Source organism: Leptopilina boulardi, unplaced genomic scaffold (genome assembly GCF_019393585.1).
Source record: "Leptopilina boulardi isolate dan_hultmark-lab unplaced genomic scaffold, ZJU_Lbou_2.1 LbouV2_116, whole genome shotgun sequence".
Classification (NCBI taxonomy): domain Eukaryota; kingdom Metazoa; phylum Arthropoda; class Insecta; order Hymenoptera; family Figitidae; genus Leptopilina; species Leptopilina boulardi.
Genome location: NW_026137659.1, coordinates 19419 through 25527, shown reverse-complemented (window position 1 = coordinate 25527; position 6109 = coordinate 19419). Strand labels below are relative to the sequence as shown.

The window sequence follows — 6109 nt, the reverse complement described above, 5'->3', positions numbered from 1 at the left end:
TTTTTTTTTTTGTTCCTGGAGTGTACAAAATTCTTAAAATCGCGATCGACTAAATTTTTAGAAGAAAATATTTTATTTTTTAATTTAATTTAAAAACATGGTTTTCAGTTGGTTTGAAAAATTTTAAATCGCGTGTGTTTCCGGCAGATTTTATTTTCCGAAAAATATATGATGCATTTGTTACAGGCAAAAGTTAGAGGTAACATTTTTATTAATAATAATTACATGCAATTGTTTTTGTACTAAAAAATTTGAAAATACATTAATTTTTTTTTTTTTTTTTACAAAAAGTTTAGTACCATTTTCAAACTCACAAAATTGTTTAAAAGTATTAATTATATTTTACATTTAAAGTACTAGGGTAAGTGTACCAATTACGGCGCATTCATGAAAAATAACTATTATTACTATTATATTTAATATAACTGTTGCCAAATGATTAAAAAAAAATTATTTCCATCTTTTTTTGATACAATTACTTATAAAGATGCACATTTAAACAATTATTAATTTAATTATTTGAGATCAAATTTTTTTCCGCGCCGCAATTGAAACATTTTTAAGATTTCCATTTGCTCTAATTTCGGCGGGCAAAGTATCTTCAAAATACACATAAATTTTGGTCACCGAAATTGATACACCGAAACTGATACAAACGCGTCGCAATAAAAAATTACGGTATTAGTTTTAATTTCTCATATTTGTTTAAATAATCGATTTTTATAAAGTTAAAATTTTTTTTTAATATCTTAATAACATAAGCTTTTAGTTTAATAAGTCTTAAATTGAGTTTATAAAATAGAAACGTCGAATTTTCTATTTCAAAGGTGTTTTGACTCGAATCGCGCCGCAATTAGTACATTTTGAAATAATTTGATTTACAGTCACTGCTAAAGGTTATTGAACATTAACTATAGGAAAAATATTTTTCATATCTGGAAAAATTTGGGAATTTTTTTTTTTTTTTTAAGTTTCAGTGGTCACCTTATCAAAAATCATTTCTCACAAGTATCATATCGTCGAATAACACAGAATAATTACGCAGTTATTAATTGATTATAATTAACAAATTTACGATTGATTAACGATTGAAAAAAAAATATATTTTTCACTCAAAAAATAATAATTAATTTTTTGCCTACAATTTTTTTTTTTTGCCAAAAATTATTGATCAAGAAACGATTGCAACAAATTTTTTAGATAAAAAAAATAATAATTTGCATAGAAAAATAGTTTTTTAAATATTTTTTTTTTATATTTAAATATTTTTAAATATATTTTTTCTTATTCTTATTGTAAAAAAAAATAAGAGATACGTATTTTTTTTATAGTCAAATTTTTGAGTTACGAATTTTCAAAATTTTGTTGAGTCAAAAGTCATGCCTCGGATTATACGACTTTTTTTTTACAAAATTTTTTAAACAAAATACAATTTTTCTCTAAGTTAATTATTTTAAATAATTTAAATAATAAATTCTTCACAAATTCATTAAAAATTTAAAGAAATTTAACAATTATTTACAATATTAAAAAAAAAAAATTAGCAAATAAAATTACCAAAAATTTCAAATTCAAAATCTTTTAAAATTTTCCATCTAAAAACTTTCTAAAATTTAATAATTTTAACTATAACTCTTTTGATATATAATTTTTTTAACTTATTTTTTTTTGTTTTTTTTTTTGATTTTCTTCAAAAATTCAATTATTTGAAAGCCTTTTTTTAATTATTAAAAACTTTTGAAATTCAATTTTTGTCGGTAATTTCTAATAAATTCATTATCAACAGAAATCACAAAAAATTTCAATTAAAAATCACTTGAAGTTTAAAATTCAAATATGAATATTGTAAATCTTTGAAAATTTAATTACTTATAAAAAATGTTATTTAAAATTATTTTTATAAAATATTTTCAATTCGGTTAAATTTAATTATTTCTAAAAATTTAAACTATAACTCTTCCATAGTTTAATTATTTTAATATTTTTTTTTAAAAATCTAATTATTTAAAAAAATTTAAATAAAAACTCTAAAATTGAATTGTTTTCAGAATTTTTTTTTTTTTTTTAGAAATTTCTCCTACTTAATTGTACTTGTGGAATTAATAAATTGGATTTAATATCTAATAACATTAGTTATTTGCGTGGAATCGAATATGTTTTATTTTTAAATATAAATTATTTTAAATTTAAATAAATTGTTAAAATTATGATAACAGAATTGACAAAGAATTATTAATAATAATTATTACAGAAAATAATTAATAACAATAAATGAATTAAATCTTTTTAGATTATTTTTAATTATTTAATTATACAATTGAAGACGATTTCGTTAATATTTGATTAAGACATTAAAAGATATCAATTATTTAATTTAATATTTGAAAGATATATAAATTAAATTTGATTTAATTTAAGAAAATAATTTGAATTACATATTAGATCTCAAAAAATTTGTAAATTTTTTTTGTAAATCTGTTCATAATTGAAATTTTTTTATTTTTTCATAAAAATTTTGTCGAAAATTTAAATTAGAATAATTTTCATTAATCAGACAAGAAGAGCTTTTTTTTATTATTATTATTACATTTTATTTATTTATAATTTACGGGCAATAAACAATTGGGAAATTTTTATTATTTAGTTGGGAATTCCACAAAAAATCGGAACTTCACTCAACAATTTGTACAGTAAAACGTACAAATGCCTTCCACTTGAAGTTGCTGCTAGAAAATGAATATTTGCGGTTAGTCTTGTATTTTCGTACTCTTTGCCGACAGATCTGCCAAATGATCAGGTGTCATCAATGGTCATCACTAGAAAAGTTTGTTTTGATCGGTTGGTTTTTTCGATAGCGGCTTTTGTAAATTCTTCAATGTTTTAGAAATAATTCCGAGTGTTAAAATAATTAAATGTGTTCGGGAATTAAATGTTAAAGTGATTGATAAAAGGATTATGCAATCAATTGCAGGTGAGTAACACTTTCAAACAACATGTAGGTTAGAAAAATGTAAACAATAACACAAATGATGTTTTTATATTTGGAAAATAAAACCAATAATTCTCTTATGATTTCAGTATTTTCCCCGTCAATTAAATGTGGAACTTTGTTTACATACTGAAATAATTATTTTTTATCACTAATTTTTAATTATTTGTCTTTTACAGTAAAACTGTGATTTAGACAATTTTGTTAAAAACAGGCTTTTTTCTTTTCGATTTTAAGATTTCTTTTTCCTCTCATTTTATTTTTTCTTCGGTTTTTACTCGTCGATTTACGGAAATCAGATTTATAACGACAATTTTGTGTTTTGAATTTTTAGTTATTATACGAAAGACAGCAACTACGAACAGAGGAGACATTATAAAGAGGAATTCAACAATCTTTGTCCGGAATATAAACAATTATAAAAATACGTTAACAGTAAAAGTCGATATTATAAGTGGCAGCAGCAATATAATATAGTGAAAGCTCAGGGGAATTTTCAAGAACTCAAGGTAATTGTTTGAAATATTTTTTGCTAAATAGATAAAGTAAAATATTTTTTATATTTTGTTTGAGCCAATTTATATTTCCCCCAGAGTCCTTGTCGGATATTTATTAGTAAAATTTGATAATTCATGGAAATAATTTTTGTAAAATCACTCAATTTCTAATTCATCTTTTAGAGCTTACTTATAATTTATAAGAACTTACAAGCAGAAAAAAACGTAAAATTTGTGTTTGATGCACAAAAACATTTTATATAAATTTTCTTGATTTTTTTCGATTTTTAACGGTATTGGATTCTTAAAAAAGATGAAAAAAATTCAAACTTCGGGAATTATTTAAAGTTAACAGATTTACCTTCGTTTCAAAACTAATTTAAAAGACAATGAAAAATTGTAGATTTCTTTGTAAATTATTACAGATTTATGAATTTTGTTTCTCCCAATTGAATTTTAATTCTCAAAAAGTATATTACAAAATTTTTTACATTTCAGATAAAAATAAAAATTTTTAAAGATTACAATATGAATAACGATCCGGTCTTCAAGCAACGTAACACGAGACACGATTATTTGCATGGAAAATTGACTCACTTAAAGAATTTGGTCGAAGAATTTGATACGAAGCATTTCGGTGTTAATGGTAACAAGACAAGATTTTGAAGAAGAAAAATATTTGTTTAATTGAAAATTGTTGGATAGAAAATTAATTTGGCTTAATATATAAAATATGAAAAAAATTTAATAAACATTAATAGATTTAAAGAAGTTAATTTCAGAAATAAATAAAAAAAGAACAATAAACGAAATTAAACACAAGAAAATACTAAACAAAAATAATGTTACAAATAAATTTCCTTTCATTAAAGAAAATATTAATATATTGATAATATATTTTTTTAAGTTAGAAAAATGTTAATTATTTTTAATAAAAATTTGATTAACAAAATTAATCTGGTTTCAATTTATAATGACGATTAAATAAAAAATGTCTCGTGCCTCTAATAATTATATTGATTTTTTATTGAAGTTATAATGAATAGTAACAATAATTAATAATAACAATTAATTTTAATAAATTTTAATTTCTTTAATTTAATTAATTTGAAAAAAATATAATGAATTTTTCTTAATTTTGGGGTGGCGCAACGTTTGTATGAGGTTATTAATGACGGTTGTCCACTCCTCCCTCGTGAAACTTACATCCCCTTTCTTCTTTCACTGAACGTAAGCTATAAAAAGAAATTTTTTGATAATTATCATTATTATCACAAGTGGAAAGATTCAATGGAACGTGCTAATTAGAAATTCCGTTAGAATTTCGATTTTCATTAGAAGTTTTTTCCTTTTTTTGTAAAAAGTATTTGTTTTTTACATAATTATATTGAAATTTCTCTTTTCAATAACCTTTCGACAATTGCCAATAAGAATTCACATGAAAATTTCAAAGAGCACTTTTCTATAAATCTATCCAGGTAAGTAGATTTAGAAATTTAAGGTAATTTTTTACCTATAGTTAGAGACGAACATAACATTAAATTTTTTATCAAATTTTATATCACTTTTGACCTAAAGGTCAATAAGATCAAGGGGAAAAACAAGTTCGCAGATAGTTCAAAAATTTTGAACAAAGTGTTTTTTTCGCCTCCAATACTTTGCCATACATGGCCCATAGTTCGACCATAGTCCAAAAATTTTGAAAAAAGTGTTTTCCTCCCCTCCCATACTTTGCCATACTTGGTCCATAGTTCAAAAATTTTGAGAAAAGTGTTTTTCTCGCCTCCCATACTCCGCCATACTTGGCCCATAGTTCGCCCACAGTTCAAAAATTTTGAGAAAAGTGTTTTTCTCGCCTCCTATACTCCGCCATACTTGGCCCATAGTTCGCCCATAGTTAAAAAATTTTGAGAAAAGTATTTTTCTCGCCTCCCATACTCCGCCATACTTGGCCCATAGTTCGCCCATAGTCCAAAAATTTTGAAAAACGTGTTTTTCTCGCCTCCCATACTCCGCCATACTTGGCCCATAGTTCGCCCATAGTTCAAAAAATTGGAAAAAAGTGTTTTCCTCCCCTCCCATACTTTGCCATACTTGGCCCATAGTTCGCCTATAGTCCAAAAATTTTGAAAAACGTGTTTTTCTCGCCTCCAATACTCCGCCATACTTGGCCCATAGTTCGCCCATAGTTCAAAAATTTAGACAAAAGTGTTTTCCTCCCCTCCCATACTTTGCCATACTTGGCCCATTGTTCGCCCATAGTTCAAAAATTTTGAGAAAAGTGTTTTTCTCGCCTCCAATACTCCGCCATGCTTGGCCCACAGTTCGCCCATAGTTCAAAAATTTAGAAAAAAGTGTTTTCCTCCCATCCCATAGTTTGCCATACTTGGCCTACAGATTGCCCATAGTTTACAAAAGTTTGAGAAAAGTGATTTTCTCGCCTCCCATACTCTGCCATACTTGACCCATAGTTCGCCCATAGTTCAAAAAAAAAGAAAAAAGTGTTTTCCTCCCCTCCCATACTTTGCCATACTTGGCCCATAGTTCGCCTATAGTCCAAAAATTTTGAAAAACGTGTTTTTCTCGCCTCCCATACACCGCCATACTTGGCCCATTGTTCGCC

General features: G+C 25.0%; 1 long non-coding RNA gene across 1 annotated transcript; it reads left to right on the top strand.

Annotated features, from left to right (window-relative positions):
- Positions 1-2511: 2511 nt before the first annotated feature.
- Positions 2512-4316, top strand: LOC127283016 (uncharacterized). The gene is made up of 3 exons (XR_007843283.1): positions 2512-2971; positions 3324-3498; positions 3985-4316. It is a non-coding gene; the product is annotated as an uncharacterized LOC127283016 (long non-coding RNA).
- The last annotated feature ends 1793 nt before the right edge of the window (positions 4317-6109 follow it).